This window comes from Pinus tabuliformis, chromosome 2_2 (assembly GCF_031772625.1).
Source record: "Pinus tabuliformis cultivar Carrire ecotype Pingquan chromosome 2_2, CPIR1, whole genome shotgun sequence".
NCBI classification, from domain to species: domain Eukaryota; kingdom Viridiplantae; phylum Streptophyta; class Pinopsida; order Pinales; family Pinaceae; genus Pinus; species Pinus tabuliformis.
In genome coordinates this window covers 158,841,802-158,850,066 of record NC_142300.1, presented here as the reverse complement: position 1 = coordinate 158,850,066, position 8,265 = coordinate 158,841,802, and the positions used below count along the sequence as shown (strand labels likewise).

At 39.2% G+C, this 8,265-nt stretch overlaps 1 pseudogene; it reads right to left on the bottom strand.

The window, feature by feature from the left end:
• Window positions 1-342: 342 nt before the first annotated feature.
• LOC149191909 (nuclear pore complex protein NUP88-like) lies at window positions 343-1,678 on the bottom strand (annotated as a pseudogene).
• Between the last annotated feature and the right edge of the window lie 6,587 nt (window positions 1,679-8,265).

The window sequence follows — 8,265 nt, the reverse complement described above, 5'->3', positions numbered from 1 at the left end:
TTTGCTCCATCTTGATCGAAGACATGAACCTGTTTATGGATGAGATGAAGCGACCACTCTTTAAGTTGGTAGTGTATTCTTCTACCTCGTCCTTCTGTGGGATATCGACTATGATGGCCAAGGCTGCTCTTGTGGGCTCCAACATTTTGCCAACAACAACAATATCAGCTGTTGGAGAAGAATTGAGCTGAAAAAATTTGAGTTTTTGACGAATCGATGATGAATTTCGGCCTTAGGGCTCTGTGCGCCGCACGCACTCCCAGTGCGTCGTGCCAGTGTTAATTTTACATTGCGGAGGAGCGCCCCATGCGCCGCGTGGCCCATGTGCGCCGCTCCTTCTTCCTATGCGCCGCGCAGCTCCGTTTCAACAGAATCGGCCTCTAAAACTTTGTTTTTCCTATCAGATGTTTCTACACTCGAAGTGCTATCATCTAAAGTATTTCCTAACTTTGCCTCCAAAACCATGGCGACTGAGAGCAAGTTGCCATCATTGTCTACTCGTAATCGAGGTGAACTCCCAAAAGTCCAAACAGGTTGCAACTCATCTGCAAGAGCAAAAATTCACATTTGGCCATCACTCAGGCCGATTACTAAAATGCTATCCTTACTGACTATGTTGTAGAGAAAACTGACTGCACGCACATGTTGTTCTTTAGTTTCATCACTGCCACCACTTGCATTTCCACCTATAATAGAAAGAGGCCCCTGTAATGAAATAGAAGCATCGAATGGAGCATACGGACGAGCTTTTAGGCCTAGTGAAGCACTTTCTTCTCGTGTTAGATCATTGGCTGAATTAACTAATTCTGGAAATATTGATTCTAACCAAGAAAAAACAAGGCTGACATTGTTTGCATCCTTAGAACCAATAGAATTAGACTGTAGACCCAACATATACGCATCTTTATAAATATCTTCAATAGTTGAACTGTTGTAGATGCTTCCAAAAGGGACTACTTGACAAAGAGCATAAACAGAGCAATTGCTAAAAAGAACAAACACAGTAAATCTGTCCCATAAATGTTCGCCTCCAAAAGCAAATGCCACAGGACGTATTGCAACAACACTCATTAGATTCTGAAGAGTAGCTGGCTGTAAATGGTACTCTTGCTCTGGAATCTCCAAATTTGAAGATAAGTCGAAAAGTCTGAAAACGCAATCGGAGGAAAGAATCCCCAATTGTGCATCACTGCGAGGATGCCATGTCGCTTGTAAAATTCGTAAAGTTTTACTGTCTTTGGAAGAGTTAACTCTTTTAGACCCAACAGCAATTGCTCTGCAGAGACCATCATCAGCAGGAGATGCTATTCAGTCATTCAAATACAGAACCATTATGCTTCCATCACTGGCAAGGACCACAGATTGTCTAGTTCTGCCTATAGCCAGATAGCAAACAGGAAAGTTCACCTTCATGTTGGGTCGCAATGTTCAAAGTTTTGCTGTGCTTTACGCATCCTTCGTTCCCATAAGTGTTCACCATGCTTTGTAGCAGGGTTTCAAGCTGCCATATCTCAATGTATCCTAAATGATCTGGATCCAGCTCCTCCATGATGAGACTAGCATATTCCGCAGCATTATCCTTCAACTTTGCCAATTTGTTTGCAAAAGCATTCAGTACACTAACCTCCTTAACCTCATCTTCTGATATTCGACCAACCAAGTTGTATAATTTTGGCATTCTGGTATTTGAATGCAAACTCTGTTTCATTTGATTTTGCTTTGTCTCTTGGTGCTAATGATGTTCTTGCTTTTTGTGCTTTTGCAGGGATAGGAGCAGCTATAGCTGCTGCCATTGAAGAGCTGTACAACTTCGAAACACTTTGACATATTACATATTTATTACAAAAACACATTTGATGATTTATTCTTCAAAACAAGGTTTCGAAGAAGAATCAATCTCGCATTATTGACGATAACCAATTTGAAATAGAAACTCACTGAACCTCCCTTTGTCCTGCAAGCGTTATTTCACACTTCTGGAGACAAAACCCTGGACTCAAGGGACTCAAGGATTAAAATGACTCTTTTTAACCAAAATGGCATTTGATGACTGTAAATGACGAGAAATGAATTTTGGCGAATTTGATTCTGACAAGGGACTGACAAGACTGAGTCTAACAACTAGCCTAAAACCTTACCAAACAAAGCTAAAACTTAAAGAGAGAGCGCTCTCTGGGTACAGATTGGCTAGATTCTGTACCTAAAAGTTGGTTTGTGGTTACCTCAGACCCCTTTCCTCTTCCCAACAACTTCAAGAAAAATCTGAGTGATAACACCATCTTCCAAATCACATAAAAGATATTCCAAATGAAATAATATCCCTTCAATCGTTGATTTCCTTTCAAATTCTGTAGTTATAGACAAAGCCGATTTCGAACGAAACTTATCTAATATCCAAGAAACCATTTCTATCGATATTTCGACCAAACCTGAAATTGTAGAAAACATCCATGTTAGCAAATCTTGTTCTCTATCGGAACTTGAAACTTATCGTGCTCTTTTTCGTGAATTCTACGATATATTTTCTTATTCATATGAGGAAATTCCATGTATTGATTCTAGTATAGTTGAACACGGGATTAAAATGTATCCTGATGTCAAGCTGGTACGACAGCGCCTCTGTCCTATTCATCCGAAGAAGGTTGTTTCCATAAAAGTAGAAGTTGAAAAACTTTTGCATGCTAGTTTCATATACCCCATTCCTCTTACCGATTGGGTTTCCAATATTGTTCCTGTCATGAAGAAACAAGTAACAATATGAGTGTGTGTTGATTATAGGGATGTTAATCATGATTATCCAAAAGACAACTATCCCACTCCCTTTATCGACCAGATAATTGATGAATGTGTCAGATGTGAAATATTTTCATTTATGGATGGATTTTCTGGCTATAATCAGATCAATATCTACCCAAACACCAATCTAAAACTGCCTTTATTTGTCCCTGGGGCACATTCGCATATAGGAAACTCCCTTTTGGTTTGAAGAACGCTGGGGCAAATTTTCATAGGGCAATGAATTATGCCTTCCATGACATCAAACACATCATTCAACCCTATCTAGATGACTTACCTGCTTATTCACAGAAAGGGGCTGATCACCCGCAACATTTGAGAGCCGTCCTTTTACGGTGCCGACACTACAAAATTCAACTCAATCCACATAAATGTTTGTTTTTCTTTGGTTCTGGTCATTTGCTTGGTTTCATAGTGTCCAAAGAAGGAATTAGACTTGACCCCTTGAAGGTTAAGGAAATTCTTGATCTGCCTCCACCTTCCAATTTACTTCAGTTACAAAGACTCCAAGGGAAGGCTAACTTTCTAAGGAGATTCATTCCCAACTATGCCGAAATGGATAAAGGATTTACTCGTCTTTTGAAAAAGGGAATTCCTTTCCATTGGGACCAAGTAGCACAAGCTTCCTTTGATGCTCTCAAATATACCCTAATCTGATCATCATTAATGTATTCCCCTAATTATCAGAACGACTATTTCCTATATCTCGACACTACAGATACAACCATTGCTATGGTTTTAGTCCAATAAGAAGATGGGATCGAACATCCGATCTATTATTTGAGTCGTAATCTCAATGATACGGAATTTAAGTATTCTTATGTGGAGAAGCTAGCTTTGGCTTCCATTCAAGCTGTACAAAGATTTCGCCATTATATACTGCTCCAAAAGACCACTGTCATTTCGAATTGCAACCCTATGACATACATCTTGTCACGTCAATTGCTAGGGGGGAATATTCAAAATGGATCATCATTTTGCAGGAATTTGATTTTGAATTCATCAAATCCAAGTCAAATAAATCTCTAGTTTTTTTTGAGCTTCTTTGCGACCTTCCCTCTACCACCATCGACTCAAAAACGGAACCATAAATTCCAGATGAGTCTATGTTTCTTCTCTCATCATCTGACCCTTGGTATGGATATATACTGATCTAACTTTGAACCCAAACTTTCTAGTCTGATACCTCTCGCTTGCAACAACGACTTATTCAATATCAAGCCAAAGATTATCGGATAATTAGTGAAACCCTTTACCGTCGCGGTATCAATACGATTTTTCATAGGTGCCTCACACATGAGGAAGCTGAGAAAGTTCTAAATTATTTCCATTCCGGTGCTTGTGGTGGAAATTTATCTGGTTATGCTACTGCACAGAAAATTCTCCATGTTGGTTACTTCTGGCCTACCATATTTAACGATTGCATTACTGCTTTCAAAAGTTGTCATGCATGCCATCTTTTTTACCGTAAAAATCGATTACCACCTGCACAACTGCATCATATCGTCGTTGTTGGACCATTTGAAAAATGGGGCATTGATTTCATGACATGTAACCCTCACTCAGCCGAGGGGCATGGGTATATTATTGTCATCGTTGACTATTTTACGAAATGGCCTGAGGCGATGCCTACATTAAACAATAGTGGTGAGATAGCTGCACTTTTTTTCTTCAACCATGTGGTTGCACGGTTTGGTGTACCACAAGATGTAGTTACATATCATGGTTCACATTTTCGCAATCACATATGACTGAATTAACTGCCAAATTAGGACTCTCACATGATAGTTATACTCCTTATTATCCACATGCTAATGGACAAGTTGAAGCCATCAACAAAGTCCTTAAGAAAATGCTTCAACGAATGATAGGAGTTCACAAATGAAACTGGGATTTGATCCTATACTCAGCTTTGTGGGCTCACCAAACCTTGGTAAGAAATGTTAGAAAATTATAAATTACAGAGCAATGGAACACATAGAATATAGCATAAATATAAACACAGAAAACGCATAAAACTAGAGAGACAAAGATATACGTGGTTCACCTAGTTTGGGCTACGTCCACCCCGAATAGCCAATCCTTCCTTTTTATTATCCAGCAAAATGAAGAGACACAACCTACAACAGATCCACTGTAATATCCTCTGTTTTCTCTCACAGTCTCGCCTCTCTGTTTCTCACTCAGAGAATACACATCTACTACATAGCCTCAATACATTTCCCTCATACAAAGAGAGGGGGTTGCATTCTAGGGAAAAAAAACCCTAAACTAAACATAATTTCTACCATCAAATCATCCGCCTAATGAATGGCCCAGATTGATTAGAAATTACTATACTTTTACAAGGCAACCCCTGCGGGGGGACAAGTCCCCCCCGCACCCCCCCACCCCCGCGTGGAGGGGTGTACAAACTTCCTGGGGTATACATCCGGCTGAAACAAAGACCTCTAAATAATCATGCTCGACACCCAAAAAAAAACACAACTGGATTCACACCTTTCCAAATAGTGTATGGTCTTGAGGCAATCTTGCCAATACAATGTGAGATTTCATCACTAAAACTCGCAATTGACTTGTTACCTGACACTTCTGATGAGGAAGCATGTTTCTTAGAACTCATCCATCTAGATGAAACACGTCGTGAAGCCACATTGGCCAATGAAGCACATAAGAAATGAATTAAGGTGCAATATGACTGCAATGTCAAGCCTCGCATATTCTCAGAAGGAGACCTAGTCTTGCTTTATGATCAGGAAGCTGATAAATTAGGAATAGGAAAATTTGAACCACTATGGATGGGCCCCTACATTGTCAAGCGTGTTTTGGAAAAAGGCGCTTATGATTTGGTTGATTATGATGGAATTTCATTGTTGCAGCCCCAAAATGGGTTGTATCTTAAACGTTACTGAGCTTTATTTTGCGTAGTAAAAACACTGTATACATGCTTTGGTTGCATGTGTGTGTCACAGTGTAACTTTTAGAGTTTTTGTGTGGTTAGTAATCCGCTTTTCATTTGTTGTAGATGTCAGAATCTTTGGAACCATTTGTTGGTTATGCCGATGGTGCTAGTCATAGTACACAGAACCTATCCTCTGCAACATGGGCCATATTCGCTCCAAATGGCAAGTTAGTGAGTTTTCAAAGGATTTGTATTAGTTTTTCTATGAACAATATCGTTGAGTATAGTGCATTGATCGAATTCCTCTTTGATGCCATTTCACTTGGCATTCGCTGAATCATCATTGGTCTAGACTCGCAACTTGTCGTACTACAACTTACAAATGTTTATACTGTCCGAAATCCAACTATTCATCGTATATTCCTTAGATTTCGTCTCTTGGAAAGACATTTTGATTACATTCAATATCAACACATTTCCAGAAAATTTAACACATTGACTGATTTTTTAGCGAATTACGTGTTAAACAGACATTTACGACATATGTAAAGAGTAAATTTTCAATTCACATCAACAGTTGAATAGGATTACACATAACCATACAAAAACATTGAAATTAAAATAGATAGATGTTCAAAGTTTTTACAAAAAAATTTGTCCAAGACATGTTGGTCATTTGACCTCAAAACCTCAAAATGCATACAGTAAATCATCCTAAGTAGATCTAATGATGCTCATGATAACAGGTCATTGCCTGAGCTATCATGCACAATAGCCTCATCCAATGGCTAGGTACACCAATAGTATGGCATTGTAGTCTCATCAGTAACTCCTCGATCTGAACATCCGATATACCGAGGGTTAACCCATCTATATGATGATGCAACTCTGCCAGTGTCTCGATCAGATCTAAATCCTGGAGAACTACTCTTTCGACATTTCTCCCCGCTGGTTCACCCGCCTCCTGTCGATGACCCATTGGTCGAATAGTGCCAACATCTGTATACATGAGAACATTTTTAGTTTATTATTGGAAACATCAAAAAATACAAAAACATGTAAAAAATCAAAAATACATGTTCAAAACAATTTACCTGTAGCACCCCATTGAGCACCCACTGGTAGTCTCAAATCTGGATCTCTACAGAAATCCATCCCTACATATGGATGCTCCTCTATGACAATATGTTATCGACGGAGCCAACTGAAGAATGCGGTAGAAAATGAGATTGATGATTGACCAACATGTTTAGCCATCAACTCTACCCATCTCTGCAACTGTGGATCTCTAGGACCAGCTAAACTCAGTGTCACATGCTGAGGTTGCATCAATGGAATTCTCTCCAAAGTAAAAGCAATCAAGATCGATCCATAGCTAAAATTTTTCGTCTTACCGCTTTTTACTTTAGTCGGTTGCTCTTTCATCAAAAGAGAATACTGCCTCACACTAGTTGAACATAATTGGCTCGAGACACTCGAGCGCATACTACATGTATGATCTATTTGCGACATGAAGTGTCACGCTACCCACCAACTTTGTAATAGTAAAGAGGATTTTTCGCAAGGGCATATCACGAACATCACTGATGTTTATCTTTCCGTCTTTGCTAGGCTGTGTACCTGGCTGACAAAATTTTAGAATGTAATCCCTCACTGATTCACCCCCACGGGCAGAACCTGAAAGAGAAATGGGGGCACCACATCTCGACAACCCTATGAGAAAGTAAATATCATCGATCAATATAGGGAGCACTTTGTCTCTTATGTGAAAAACCTGTTCCGCTGGATCCCATGAATGAATCGAGAACTGCAATAGTTCTAACTGTTGCCTCATCCCAAATAACCTAAAATATTTCAGTAACCCACAATCTCCGAGGGCCTCAATAGCACCAGGATCATTTAGGGCAACCATATCCCGTTCTTCATGTTCTCTTTCATGCCATGTGATAGCCATTCTGATCCAATCAAAAGTTTGAAATCACACCATAGGCTTAGTTAGGATCCATTTCATGCAAAAAACTAAAGAGATTTTGGGTAGAAATGATGAATCAAATTTCTAAATTGCGCCCAACGCACCCCTGATCTTTAGACAATGCAATGCAGAGTAGTTTCCCTTCTATTTGACTGCTCTGTAGTGCAATTTTCGATGCATAAGGGTGCATTGATCCTAGGGCATGATATATTTACCCTAGGGACCCCAAAACCCTAAAAATTTTGCCTGAAATTGAAAAGAATGACCTTAAATGAAAGAGAAGAGGTAGATCTCCTACCTAGTCTTGATAGCATGAAGAATGATCTACAAAATCTCTCGCAATCAGTTGCTGAAGTTTGAGGTAAAAAACTGGTTCAGAGCAAAAAACTAAATGGTAAATGTCAAATGGTAAAATGACTTGGTAAATTCTTGTTTTATGGTTATTTCATGTTCATTAAATGAATAAAATATAGTTTTTACCTATTTTTACCAATGAAACAGGTATGTTTAATCCGTTTGGTGGTCCTTTGAGCAGGTTTATAGCTGACATAGTGAATTTGACGTGCGCAATCGTGAAATGTACTTTTTACCACAA